We start from the raw sequence: 15,358 nt of genomic DNA on the forward strand, positions 1-15,358 counted from the left end.
CTAACAAACTATTTCTGACACAAGCACAATATCGAGGCATACGAGAAAACAACAACTGAGATTCGTTTACAAGTATTTTCAGACAATTTTTTTTCTGATTTTAAAGTATCCCTGAAGAAATTACATGAGATGATAGTCACGTATATTAAAGGATATTGGACCATCTTGATATTCACTAAAATGTGTCACAGTATTGTGATTGCGTCGGTCATTGCTTATTTCCAGTAATATGACTCAAACGTCCTGCATTCCCCAGTTCAAACCTGTTATCCAAGTATGTGTCTCGCTTCTACAATCTACAATCTACCTATATCAAACGCAGAGTTATTGACATCTATTCGTATTTGATCCGTCTCACTTCTACAATCTACCTCTGTCAAGCACGAAGTTATTGACATCTTTACGAATGTTAAGGACCAAGCTGAATAACAAGATTGACTAAATAATCTCAGAATTTGTTTTTCTTGAGTGCCAATAAAACACTTATAAATGAAGCAGAAGTGCTTCTAAAGTAAGGGATACTGGTTAATGTCAAGGATTGATAACAAGCTAGAAAGCTCCTTACATCAATCAAAAACCTGATAAAACTCCACCAGTACTACGTTATCAATTCTCAGGCGCACGAGCTGGCGTGACCGTTAAATTATTACAACAAGAAACGTAGATAGTTAACATCGGGAGATTTCAGATACAGCGTAATGTGTGGACTGGTTTTGTATATTCTATTCTCCTCTGGTCCAAAATGTGGTAAAACTGTGAAAAGGTAATTAGAACAGACGCAATGATATGTAGCCAAAATGTCATGTGATGAGAAAGAGAACTATTGAAACAGTCGACCTAATAATTTCACTTCAGCCTGTAAGTGTAGTACTTTCCATATTTTTAATAGAAGACTTTGTATTGTTTAAGTTTTCCTTGCTCTGTGTACAAGTCTTTAATCCGTTATTAGAAGACATTCTTTTCTTTAAGTTAAGGATTCTTATTTTAAGATAGTATTGAAAACCTACTTCTTCGACTTTGCCTATTAAAATGACGCTGGCTGAAATCTACATGTACATGTTCAAAGATTCTTATATTCCTTTTTCCATGGGTCTAATTGGCCTTCTACGGACGTAAAGAAATGATATCAACATATGAGGATATACATTGATTAATTTAACATACCCATTGTAAGACCACACTTATTTAGTTTGGTCCATCCTCCCTCAGGTATGGATAATGAACTGAAAGTGATTGACGTTTAACGTACGGTCAAAGAAATTATTTTTTAAAACTAAACTCCATAATTTGCGATACTTGTTCTTTTTGTCAGAATTCGTTAAGCATGAGTCATTTGAACTATGTGTGTCAGCGCCATATCTTTAGAATATCTAATTTTATTGAAAGCCTGCCGAATGTGTTCTACTGCGTTCGGTCCCTTTGCGGTACCTGGATTTAAAATAGTTTAATCTTAAACGAAACGAAACGATCAGCAAAACGTAAAAGACAAAGTTCTAAGCGACAAAGAAAACCGGCTATAAGTAATTTTATTGATGTTGATTATTATTATTATTATTATTATTATTATTATTATTATTAACAGGAAATAGCAAAGTTACTTCAACATTTTGTAGACACGATCTGGCACTAACGCTATTTTTTAATGGCGGGACTTATCTACAAGCTGCTTCGTCAGTTCCGGGTGTGTATGTGTGTGTGTGTGTGTGATAATTACTTAATTATTTTTTGTTACGTTTAGCGGTACATAAACACTTGAAATAATATTTAGTGTCGAGACAATAATAGTCGATAATCTTGCCGACAAATGCACCAGGGCAGTGGACGGGAACCAGGCAGGACTTGAACGCGCAACGCAACGAGTCCAGCATGCTCTAACGTCGCCACCACGGCTCCTGAAAGTTTATGCAGTATGATTCAACGGAGCTTAAGATTAATATTCAGTACTCTCAAGGCTTGCGTGATGGATGTAATAAAGCCATAGACTCCGTTTCCACCACATTAGATTCACAATGAAACGACATGTTGATTTACACAAATTATGGGAAGTTAATGGAAAGATCCGCATTCTAAAATCAGTGGCGGGCTCGAAGCGTAATTCGACTCCATGAATAGGTGCAGACTGCTTAAAATGCATTATGTATTGGATCAGTTGTGTGTATATATTGAGCTTGATATATGTAACAACGCAACTCCTTGTATCAATGGCGATTGAGAAGAATGTATATTATCAAAGCCTAGAGCTTAATATCAATCAAAACAGGTGGAGAAAATAATGTCGATTTATAAGAGAAGAAATGACCATTGTTTCCTTTAAGATATAATATTATTTATTTTTTTAAAACAATTTTTAAACAAAATTAAGAATTTCTACAGATCAGTAAGTCCATTTCCTTGTAGGGTAGTACGTTAAAAGTATGCACAAAAATTATAGATGCTTTTGTTGGTTTGCTTATACCAGGGTTTTCAAACAGACCGGCTTGGGTTGCTGAATTCTGAGCGCAGGCATGTAATTGGCCAATAAGGTACATATACAGTGGTCTGTTCACAGTCACAGAGGAAATGACAAAACACAGTAAATCATCTCCCCATATCTGTCTTCGGTACGATTGTCCATGGGCTAAAGTTTTGATTTTAAGTAACACCAATACATGTACTTCATCTCCATGCAATTCCCTCGTTATTTCTAGTGGTGTGAAGAATGTATGATTTCCTGTTGTGCATACAATGGGGCGAGTCTAGTTGTACGTCCAAGGGGGCGATTCTAGTGCAGAAACACTTCTATGCTATCCTTGTTCGAGATCAAGTTTCGATATACTATGTGCAGGAGCGGCTGCCCATTTTTTCCAGGCAATTTTATTTTTTTTATTGTTTTTATGTGTTTACGGAAATTCCCATAGTAAGTGACTTTGTGTGATGTCAGTCTGTTCATGGTCCACTTTCCTCTTCACTAAAGCAATATATATGATTCAATTATTACCGTCACATATTTCTAACATCTGCGATTTGTATTGTAATATGCACTTTATCCGGTTGAAAATCAGGACTCTTACAGATTTTCGAACGTTGTGGGGAGGAGGAGAGGGTAATGGGGTAATCATTGAATGCGGGGAGGAGGAGAGGGTAATGGGGGTAATCATTGAAGGATCAGCTTGATCGTGCCAAACTGATTACTTCTTCCATTTCTCCATGCTCTGACGAGTTTGAAAATGTACGCATGCTGATGGTAATGGTGTCCTATTTTAGTAGCGTGTGGATTCAGTGGTGAGAAGGAACATAATCAACAGCGACCGTAGCCACGGCTGTAACTGCTACGTTTAAAAGGAACCTTGTTACAGTGGCGTCACTAGGGTTGGTATCACCCAGTGCAGTAACACATGGTGTCACCCTCATGGACCTCCTTCCGGGAAAGACCATACAGAATCCTTAGTGTCACTCCCAGGTAAGTCATGTTGTCACTATCTTGGACCTCCTTCCGGTAAAGACCATACAGAATTCTTAGGGTCACTCCCAGGTAAGCCATGTTGTCACTATCTTGGACCTCCTTCCGGTAAAGACCATACAGAATCCTTAGTGTCACTCCCAGGTAAGCCATGTTGTCACTATCTTGGACCTCCTTCCGGTAAAGACCATACAGAATCCTTAGTGTCACTCCCAGGTAAATCATGTTGTCACTACCTTGAACCTCCTTCCCTAACAGACCATAGAGAATCCTTAATAATGTCAATTTTGTGCCCCCCCCCCAATGATGTCATCTGGTGCGGTCCGCACCCACCCCACCCCCGATGATGTCATTCGGTGAGGTCCGCACCCCCACCCCTCAGTGACGCCACTGCCTTGTTACACTCAAAAATTATCCAGTAGCGGGTTCCATTGTTAAGTAATCCTTGATAAATCAAACATCAATCACTCAAGTAACCGGCAACAATCTTATGCTTGCTCATGTCCGGTGTAGAGCATTCTCTTTCCTGCCACCTCGAAAGCTCCAAACAATATATCTAGTAATCGATATCACTTGAATGGCTTACTAAGGTCAGGTGTAAAATATTATATTCTTCTGCTATCTCGAAACCTCTGAACAACTACTATTCGCGCCTTTGGGGTCCTTCCTACGAACCATGCCTCGAATGTATGCCGAAAACTGTCATTCGAACCACTTCGGCTATTAACAACCTATGATTCCCCTAGAAACTACGAATAATCAAACTCTTTTTTATTCGTACCTTCTCGGTTCATACTAAGTCAATCCAGTCATTGGAATAATCTTAGTGTTCCGAATAGACTGGATTCTTAGGAGGGGGTTTCCGGCGAACAAAATATATTTTTCTGTAAATTACAGCGCCGACATACGTGTGTTGCTTAGTTTTTGTCTTATATAAATAGCCGGGGTAGTTATGAATAAATAATCGCTAGAGTAATCGACATCACCCACCTGGCTTGCTCGGGTCTAACGTAGAGCATTCTCTTTCCTGCTACATCAAAAACCTCGAATTATTTTAAACCTCGAAAACAAGTACTGGTATTTTCAACAACCAAAACTTCGTAACTATAGTCAAATTTCTATAATTCGAATAACATACACTCATATACTCGGCATTATTCACATGACTTGCTCAGACGTGGTGTATAGCATTCTTTTTCCTGCAACACTGAAATCTTGAAACAAATGAAAACTCGAAATCGATACTTTGCGACGTTCAAAACTTCTTTATTACAGTAAAACATCGACAGCTGCTACAAATTATTTCCAGTAATTAGCATCGCTCGAATGAACATCTTAGTCCCGGCGTGAAATATTTTCTTTTCCATAACTTCAAAACCTCGAAACAATGGAAAAGTCAAAGGAAAACAATTCAAGGCCCAAAGAAAAGCAAATTTTGTATATTCTCACTTCATCTGACAGAACTGAAAACAATGAAATAACAAATTATACAGTTTATGGAAACAACGTTGTGCACGAAAATATCCATGCAAACTTATTTAGTGCCTACAAATTTATAGTAATATAAAAACATTTGCGTAAATTTTACTCATTTGTCATCTGCTGGCGATATTTCTCAAACTCACTTTGAGGCAATGGAAGAGAGCGTGTAAAAAGAATCTAAAAATATATTGACTTAAAATGTATTGCGTAAATCAACATTTAACGTGTTTGTTCTTGGGTCTTGCAACTTTGTTAACTCATTATTTCCTATAGTAAGGTTACACTTTGCATATCATGCAATAAAGTGACCGCTTTTCTAATGTCCGATTGATATTTTTATATCAGACGTTACATGATTCAACTCGTCTGATTAATACACTTTCTCGGTATTAGATGTGGTATATTCTTAGTCTTGATTTGTATACGGTATACAAATATTTCGGCTATGCAATATGGTCAGTGTGGTTTAAAAACCTGTTAACATTAATTGACATTCTTCAGCTGACTGGGCACATGATTTGCAACCGTTATTTTTTTAACAGAATTCATAGGCATGAACTAAAGTCTGCACATAACAGTCTTGTTTGATACCTTAGGACATGATTTTGGCACGATGTTGTGGTTGATTGTGCTCTTTTGTTTGGCTCTGTAGCTGCGACGAGTTTCTTGCTTGAACTTGATGGTTTCGTGAAGTCACCTATCTGATGTAATAAGTGCACATAGTTGACTGTATTGGTTTCAGAGCTCCAAATTTATTTTGATTCTGTGTGCTTCACAAGGAATAACTGTATGGTTATTTGGGTTATTTTATTTGATTATGTGATTGCGACAAAATTCACGGTGTCAGGTAATCATCTCATTTGACCTGATGGTCTTATTGTTCCACTGGTTGACCTTATGGCTTCATATCCCCGAACTGTTGACTTTATGTGCTTTTCTTGGCACGACTTAATGGATGATTTGGTTGTTTTGTTTGACAGTGTGGCTGCGACGTGTTCCTTATTCGAATATAAGGATTTCATCTGGTCTGACTCGATGTTTCTATAGCTTTTCCTGTGTTGGCTTCTTGGTCTTCGTAACTCGTGACTGTGCTACTCTTTTAATAATTTACGGTTCTTTTGTTCCTCGATGTTACTGTAACAAGTTCCATAGTCGAACTCGATGGTTTCGTGTTATCATCTAATCTGACCTCGTATTATCGAGACATTTTTGAGCAAGTAACTCACGTTCAAGCTCAAAGTCGTAAAAGTTGACAGTCTGGAGCTTAAATTAGTCTAAAGAAAGAATCATAAAATTTATATAATTTTCTTCATGTGACGCCTTTTAAAAATTACAGACGCAGACTTACTCCATGTATCATATCGGATTTTGAGACTTTGGGCTTAACCTTTGTTTAATTAGAAACTTTATCGGCCTGATTCGAATCTGATTTGGTTTAGATTTATTTTGTTTTAAGGTAGGATGTAAGAATTTTGTACAGCGAAATTATACAAGCTGCAATACGGCGTCACGTCGCTTCTGTACTCGACACGTTGCTATCTGTTAATCAAATAGCGACAAAAACATTGTAATAAACATCAGAACCATATAAACAGATAACACCACAGTCTCTCTCACCATAACAAACTCGGTTACAATGGGACAACATGTTTAGTAGGTACTAAAGGATGGATAGTCAATACTAAAAACAACTGATATGCTTCTTGACTGCCCGCGGGCTCAGGGATGCGGGAGAAGCATGGCATACACCCTCCTGCACATCGTAAGAGGCAATTAATACAGGTCACTACTTCTAAATTTAGAAGGTATTGATTTTTTATATGGAAAGAAGTATTTGACCATCGATTTAAGTATTTTACCCGTTTTTGCCTTTAGATTTGTTTTCGATGCAGAGTTGGGAGTATTTGCAATATTCGTACATTTTGCATTAGCTCTAACGGTTTATATAAAGATTTGGTTGTAGTGGTCGGTCTTCATGAGATTTTGGAACATTTATTTTTCCCTTTGTCAGTGTTGGTATCTAGCTTTTGTTCTGCACTATGCAACTAGAATCGTGTTGATATGCCGTAAAATTATGCATACATACATACATACATACATACATACATACATACATGTATGCCTCGGCACTAAATAGTGTTTCAAGTGCTTATGTTCCGCTAAACTTAGCAACAAAATCATTCAGTGATTAACACAAGCACACACACACACACACACACACACACACACACACACACACATTCATATGTATGCCTATTGTGACCAATGTCATTAATTTCCCTATATCTTGTATACTGATGAAACACAATAAAATCTCCAGATCAAAGAGATTCCCAATTTTGATCAGTTTTCCCCGGCCAATTCGCCATAATTAATCCTCAGTTTTATGGTGTCTGTGTTATATTTTTGTGTAAGAAGCTCTTCGAATAGATGTTAAAAATCTAATTGGCTGTAGTATCAACCTAGGATATCAAGGGATGTAAAAAAAAAATGTTCAAACCATGGAGCGTCAGGCCGCTAGAAATTGTGTTTTTCTTTCATTAGCATATATGACAAACACACGGCTTTGTATTATGGAAAATATATAGACTTTCCCGCTTTGATAAAGTTAATTAAATAATGTACAGCAAAAGCAATCTTCGAATTTTTCAGCTTCTGACACCCAATCGGTAAAACTATAATGCGACTAAAGCATCGTAAAACACTAACTCTCTGAGAAGCCCATTAGCCAGAAGAGAGAAAAGTCATTTATCAGTTTAATGTATATTTGGAGAACACTATTGATCACTCTAACGCCAATGCCGAGATGATCATCTATATGGCGAAAATAAGGAATCTGAACTTCATGCGTTCTGTCAAAAGACTAAGCCTGGCTTCTCCCAACCGCATACATAACTAAGCCCATAAGCATGTAAGTAATATGTTCTGTTTGCAGACGCACTATCGATTTCCACCGTCAGCTATTGATATCAATTGAGCCACGTATGACATTCGTTCTGCTGCAATAGAAATATCAATCTTCCCCAGAAAGTCTGCAAAACGACTGTAGTGATCGGCGAGTCTAATGTGCTGCCCCGGTCCGACCCACACTGCCGTGTTCGGATAGAAGTCCTTATTTGTGGATATAATTGAGAACCGGATTGTCATTGTCGGATGTGGGTGGAAACAGGCTGATCTCTCGCCCACGAAAATTGAATAGATTCAAAATCTATCAAAGACATGCAATTCAGAAAGCAAACATGGAAATGTGACGTATTGATGAACCTGTTTATCTCTTGATATTTTACGCCTGCTGGCTTCATTCGTGACAGGTAGACTTAAAAATGCACCGAAGCTAATTATTTAAGATTTGTTTCCGACGTTGACGTTGTCGCTACAATATCTCGTGTCACATATATTTTCAACGTATGATTGTCGAGCTAATGTTTCCTTCTCTTGTCTCTTCTCATTCTTCCATTTTATTTAATATCGTCCTCTTGTTTTTTTTGGGGGGGGGTTGTGTGTTTTATTTTCATTATTGATGTTATTATTGTTTTGTTTTTTTAATTAAAAAAAACATGTATCACACAGATTGGAGACATTCCAAGAATTGAAACAGTTTTACTGGGCAAGATGTATTCTTACATTTTTAAACGTTGTGAATATTTGTATCCGTTAATTGTAAAAGAATACATCATCTGTAAAGAAGACATTATCGTTCACACCTTCTTTAAAAGAGATACTTAAGAGATATAATTCCATAAAACATTGTCTAACTACAGGTGATTAATGATTTAGAAATATCAGCCACGTTATACTGTGGGTTATCATGTCTTGATACAGTACTGACACTGTGGATAATTACTCATTGAGTCACATGCGCTTTAGTTGGCACATCTCTATACCGGATGTATCCAAATGTGTATTAGTGTTGAGTGGTATGTGTCTATGATGTAACAGGATATTCCAGAATGTGTATTAGTGTAAAGACGTGTATGTCTGTGCCATAATTCACCTTACTGCACGTGCAATAAATACGCATTGCGCAATAGGCTATGAAAGTAATCTTTTTTTATAAAACGGAAAGAGGGAGAAATTCTACGGTTAATTTTATTTGTTAAGATGTATTTAAGCATTGATTGATCATACGTGACTTTTCAACTCTCGTCTCCATATGTCGACCTGGTAAATAGCTGAACACGAATAATGTCAACCGCAAAGATAACCGTGCTTTGGGGACAGTTGGGATTTTGGTTTATGCAAGCCATCTTATTAGTATTTCGATCTCGCAGCAAATGTTATCGACATAAAGAATACATTAATGGTAAATTCCCCTTTCTTTACTCTGCGTGTCAAGTACGATGTGATCAGGTCAAAAAATTGCAGGAAAGATTGCGTGCTGTAAAATACGAATAAGATATGAAGAAGAAAAAAAAACGTGGACAGCGAGTATCCAAAATATTCCTGCAAAGGGTCTGTGTGCAGAAAAGGATCCTACCAAGAGAATATCACGTGACCATAAAGTATACGATTCTTATGATAGCAATACATGATGCAACAGAGTATCTTCCGTTCAATCAATTTTTAGCTTAATCAAACGCATCTACTTTGCGCCTGTCCTTTCCGCTACCCTTCCCCACCCCATTAAATAGAAGGAAAAAAAATTAAATCATATTTTGTTTAATGCATTTATAGTATAACCTCTCTGCCGGGAATAAACCGTATGAGCAACGTGCAATCGGAGCAAAACTTGTGGTCATTTCCCTTTGTTTCTATGTAATGCTAAAAACTACACCCATGTAAGTGAAACATTCGACGATTTGCCGAGAATAAACAAAGCCTGGCGTAATCGTACAAATCCCAGCATCGGCTGGAGACTTACAATCATTTCCACGGCTTACAAACATTATAGTCTTTTAGAAAATGTACCTTTGACTAATTTGCTTTACTTTCAACGTATTGTTACAAATGACACATTCGGGATTGGATGCGAGTTATTACAACTTATTGATGTCATTTCCTTAGTAGCCCAAAACGTTCCTCAGATGACAGATAGGCAATCAAGCTACCCCCGCCCGCCCCCGCCCCCAGCAAACCCACCCCCCTCCCAGAAATACAGTAAGAACGAAGGAAACTATTTTTTGTTTTACAGACAGGATCAATTACAATTTTAACAATTTAAATTAAAACAATCGTATAGTTAAATCAGTGTAGATAGATGGAAAGTGTTGATTTACAATGTATCACTTTCCACAAGTAAACAAACAATCTCCAATCGAAATATAAATTAGTAACTTAAGGTAAAAAAAGATACGACAGGAGCTATCATTTAGCTGGTTCAAAGTAATCAATTTTTAATAAGGAAAGATAAATATAACAGATGACCAAAACACGTACACCAGCTACCTCATTTCCTTTAAAATCTTTTTTTTTTAACCTTTATGCACTTATGGGCGAAATAATTCTGTATTATTATATTATAAAATTAGATTTATGTCCCCATACAGAGGTAATTCATTTATAGTTATTTTAGGTTTAATTAATGCATATTGGATTCCAGTTTGGAGGAATTATTCCATACATCTAGAGCGATTTCCAGGATGTTATCTACCAATGCTAAATAATAATTTGCAATTGTATTTAATTATGACTGCTTTAACCATGGATATATATATTTTTGACGCACATTGAAAAAATAATTAAATGTGATACAACCATATAAGATTCAAAGAAACAATACCGTATATATTCACTTATAAGATGAGTCCAGCTACAAACTACACAGACCCAAATCTGTCGGCAAATAATACGCCGGGAGATCTGGATCTGTGCAGTTTGTTAGTAGTTACCAGTAGAATAAAAATACATAATCTGGTTTGCATGCGCACTATGCTATGACAGCTTAGGATCTGTGTTGTTTGCAATTTGACTCGGCTTATAAACGGGAAGGTCTAAATGTTTATGTGTTGGTAAACGGTTTCAATCTTACTTTATCAAAACACAATTTTAAGTTAGATTTATCCCACTGAGACTTCGAAAGCAACAGAATGTTGGTTTCTTATTCACTGAAGGTTATCTGACCAATTTCTTGGCCAGAGTTAAATTTTGTGAAAAGTGTATATTTGAAACAGACTGTAAATTGTATTGGTTAATGAAGGTATATCTTACGGATCGGTCATCTGCAAAAGTAGTGCCTATGGTTCAAGTAAATCAGTTATGGCATATAAAAAAAATAGAAATAAAGGAGGGCCTAAAACCAAGCCTTGTGGACCACCCGCCGATAGTCTTAGCTCTGCAGCTAGGCTAACGAACAATATGATAAGAGACTCTTTGACAACGTCCAAATGATAGCTTTTTAAAATACAATTTAAAAAAAAAACAACAAGGACGTCACTTTCCAATTTTTATCATAGTCTTCCTAATTTGTAGACATCACCTAACTAACGTTCAGACCAATTCAAACCCATTACTCACATCACAGAACGTTACTATAAGTGTAAGTGTTCAGACACAGACAGACGCTTTACTGACATAAGTGTGTAAGGCAGAATAAGAAAAGTGTAAATGATAGTACTAGTGACAACATCTTATTGTTATCAATCTAATCGTTCAGCTTGAAAAATCGAAATTAATCTGAGTTATATTAAAGACAGTCAGTCGGTTATAGTCGTTGTTAAAACGAACTACGTCGGGCCTACACGATGCGAACGGATCTCACTCAAAAGCCATAGACATTGCTTGTTCCTAGTATATGACCGTTCGATACATATACAAGGATTACTTCTAAATGCGTATGGTAATATTTTAGTCTATTTCTATAAAGAATTGATAAAGACTGAGAAATTTGTATTGACCTACAATGAAACAAGTCCATAAAGTCAACTCTGACACTGTGGATTGTGGCCTTTACGAGCGAGGGGTCTTCGCCTACGAGCCGATCTTTAGTAATATATGTTGAAAGAGACTAAAATGCAGGTGAACTATATACATATGTGTGATTTTATATGCAGGTGGTTGCTGTTGCAGATTTAGCTGTTATAGAAATCGGCTAAAATCTTTCAGTGAAATATGGAAACATGGAGTATCAAATTGCCTAACCCATTTCGATAGACGGGTAAATGGACTGTACAACCATAGTATTGCACACGCGTATGAATGGAAAACATAATAAACAGAAATCCAACCCGTCTGTTTAAACGATACATGAATACAACAAACTGCTTTATCAAGTATCACCTAATTTTGATCTGTGGCTTTAAAAAAACATTAGTACTGTTTATATTGGCATATTTTCTGACTCAAAGTTAGAAAAATGTCGTAGGAGACGTCCATAGACTTCTGCACAAGAAACCCGATAGCTATAGAATTTCGTCTAAAAATGTTAATTAAACTAAATTGTTCTGTGCCATTTTCTTTCTTCCCCGGCACATGTCTAATGGCTGATACTATCTGTTCCTGAACAGACTTGAACAAATTGTTTACTGACCCGGAAATGTAAACTATCGAAAACCGGTGCATCACTCCCATTGAATATTTGTGATTGAATGTCTTTTATTATTTGCAACTGGGGACCAGTAATTCTGGAGAGAAGTGAGTAGTTAAAGCCATTTAATTCACCATTAAGCTGAACTCCTCATGTTTCCATTTGAATAAGCAAGTATAAGAAATGTCTACGAAAGTAAGGAATCGGAGTAATTCGATAGCTCGTGTATCTCTTTGGTTTATTCTTTGTTTTAGAAAAAAAGGAGATTACAAATAAACAAATATCTTTTCTGAATTTATTATCAGCGATAAATCCTCAATAAATTTCACACATAAAACCTATATTTCTCTCGGACTGAATTGCTTGACTGACAAATGATAATTTATATTTACTCTGAAATTAAATCGGCTAATAATGACTTTTCGAAGTTTACGTACTTTGTTCAATAAAATGTAACTTTGATTATCAAATATATTTCAGATGAAACAGATGAACACGGTTTAGCATTAAAAGTCAGAAGAACTTATTATGTGAGGATAAAGATTTATTTAAGGAAGCAGAATCATCCCAGAAATCTGAATTATCGAGGTAAACACATGAACAGTACGAATTCCCGCATCAGCGACAACAATGACAATAACTATAAACAATGATAACAACTATATCATGCAAGAATATATTAATTCACCCATGTATGTATGGCTAGTTGACAGCAAATGGCATATTATGCACCAAGAACGGCAGTAATTACATCAACTAATTACGGCAAACGTCATTTATACCACTATTCATATCAGACGATCTCCAATTTACGTTTTGGAAATACTATGAAGTATTAAATCTTTAATGGGCAAAAGTTATATCACTGTATGTAGTCTGTGCTCGAGATCAAAGACAGTTTAACATTTCAGCCAATGAAAAAGGTTGTTGCACAATTAATGTCCCGTGCGATTGGTTGATCACAAAATGACATCCTTAAAATCAAGTTCCAGACTTCTTCAAGTTGCCGGCAAATTTAATCTCGTGTTGTTGTTTTTTGAAGTCACGTGATCCGAGATTAAACTAGGAATAAAATATTTCTACATATTTGACTATTTGCATTAATATTACTCCTAAACTGGAAATCTCTCTGTATTTTCTTTATTCTCAACACAATGGCCGTCTTTGGACGACCTACTTGGCGAATTTTGCCTAATAACAAGCAAATGTTCTTGAATATCCCTGTTCAACCGCACATTTTTAGACTTGATCTCTAAACAACAAACATATCGTATCCGATTCAGCATTTTTCAACATCCACGTTCTCCTCCACTCCAGCTTCAGGGATGGTGTGAGTTCTTACCCCGAGAACAACGTTCACGAAAAAATATTAGTCACGTTTGGGCAAGAATGTTCTCGTGTTAACAACCGTCTTGTCTAAAAACACATATGGAATGTCGAATGGAAGACACGCCTCCAAAAGTATTTGTATGGAAATGCAGAATCACGGAAAAAAATAAGCGTTGGTAACTGAGAGCGCAGCTTTTATTATGTTTTGTTTGTTTTGTTTTTTTGTGTTTTTTTTTGTATAGCTATTGTGAGGAATTATGGCTTGAAACATGCATAGGCATCAGAAATATGATCTAAAATACACGAGAAGAGACTAATGACTTTCGTCTCTGATAGAATATGAAAATATGTTGAGCAAAACAAACTTAATTTTACTGGAATACACATTTGTTCATTCATTCATCCACAACAACACATCCTTATAGATACATATCTAGATATTTTGAAAGAGAAAAATAGAAGAGACTCTGAAACAAAGGCAAATAAATCCATCTAATAGCAGGCAGGCGAGACAAGGCTTACTCACAAGTTACCGTTACAGGGTAATCACACTGACATCGAATATCTGGAGGTACCGTTCCAACGGTTTCATCAAGTTAGCAGTCTCGGTGGTATATACCAGAAGGATGTTTGTCTTGGGTCCGCTGCTATCACAAGATCTTGTGTTCTTAAATATCTTTTAATAATAATTTGTTTAAAAGAAATGAATAATGTTTTCTTTAACCAACTGACTCGAGTAGATTAAACTAAAAGTATTTAATTTACTATGTTAAAACGAGACTGTTCCTTCTCAGATGTCTTACATTCCCATTGAGGTACAGCAAAATCCAATAATATAATTTCATAAAAAGAGATTGGAAATGCTGGAGAGAAAAAGATGCGGTGTGGGTGAGTTGGGGGCATAGGGTTGGAGAGAGGAAATGGGTGAATTCACTATTAAGTCAGTATATTTCTGAAGAAAAGAAAAAATAAACTGGGCGCATTGGGTTAGAAGGAGGGTTTGGGTAAATTCGCTGTTAAGTCAGCCAGTTGTTGACTTATTGGCAATGGTGCTGAACTGTGCTTTAGCGGTGTGAAATTTATCGAATTTAACAGTTTTAAAGAATTTCAGCAAGGTCTATGTACTAAATGCCTGACCTTTTGATGGTCTGTATTAATTCCCAGCTTAGACCATATCATTATTTAATGCACTCATCATTTTTTTACACAACAATAGCAGCTTTTCTCAACACAGTGCCCACAATTTTATATCGACACAAATTTAAATCGGAGAAGCTAACGTCTATAGTTTTAATAGTTCAAGAATGTCCATGCATCTATTTTTGCGTGTTGAAAGTTATCTCCCCTTTATGACATGCTTGCGGCGATATACATGTGCACGTGTTTATCTATTTCTCGACTGGTTCAGGTTTTTGTACATTATCCGTAACAGTGTGAGTCACTCCCGACATTCTGACAGAAAGCTATTGAAACACGTGTACTTCACAATGGAATCTATCCGGCGACCTAATCCCACTAACTAGCTACCGCTAGCTAGCCCCAGGCGCAGTCTGACAGTCAAGCCGAATAACCGCCAAATCCCAAACCGCGCGAGATTGATTGTTCTGCGACCGCTCAGGCAGTTTGATTTATACCCTTTTCTCGGG

General features: G+C 36.6%; 1 long non-coding RNA gene across 1 annotated transcript in view; it reads left to right on the forward strand.

Annotated features, from left to right (window-relative positions):
- The window catches only part of LOC149798267 (uncharacterized), a 176,962-nt gene extending 163,493 nt beyond the window's left edge, over positions 1-13,469 (forward strand). Inside the window, exon 2 of the long non-coding RNA XR_016421613.1 lies at positions 12,864-13,469. This is a non-coding gene — a long non-coding RNA (uncharacterized LOC149798267). The remainder of the gene's footprint in view (positions 1-12,863) is intronic.
- The last annotated feature ends 1,889 nt before the right edge of the window (positions 13,470-15,358 follow it).

Source organism: Sinohyriopsis cumingii, chromosome 6, assembly GCF_028554795.1.
Source record: "Sinohyriopsis cumingii isolate HCF-2022 chromosome 6, ASM2855479v2, whole genome shotgun sequence".
Taxonomy (NCBI): Eukaryota; Metazoa; Mollusca; class Bivalvia; order Unionida; family Unionidae; genus Sinohyriopsis; species Sinohyriopsis cumingii.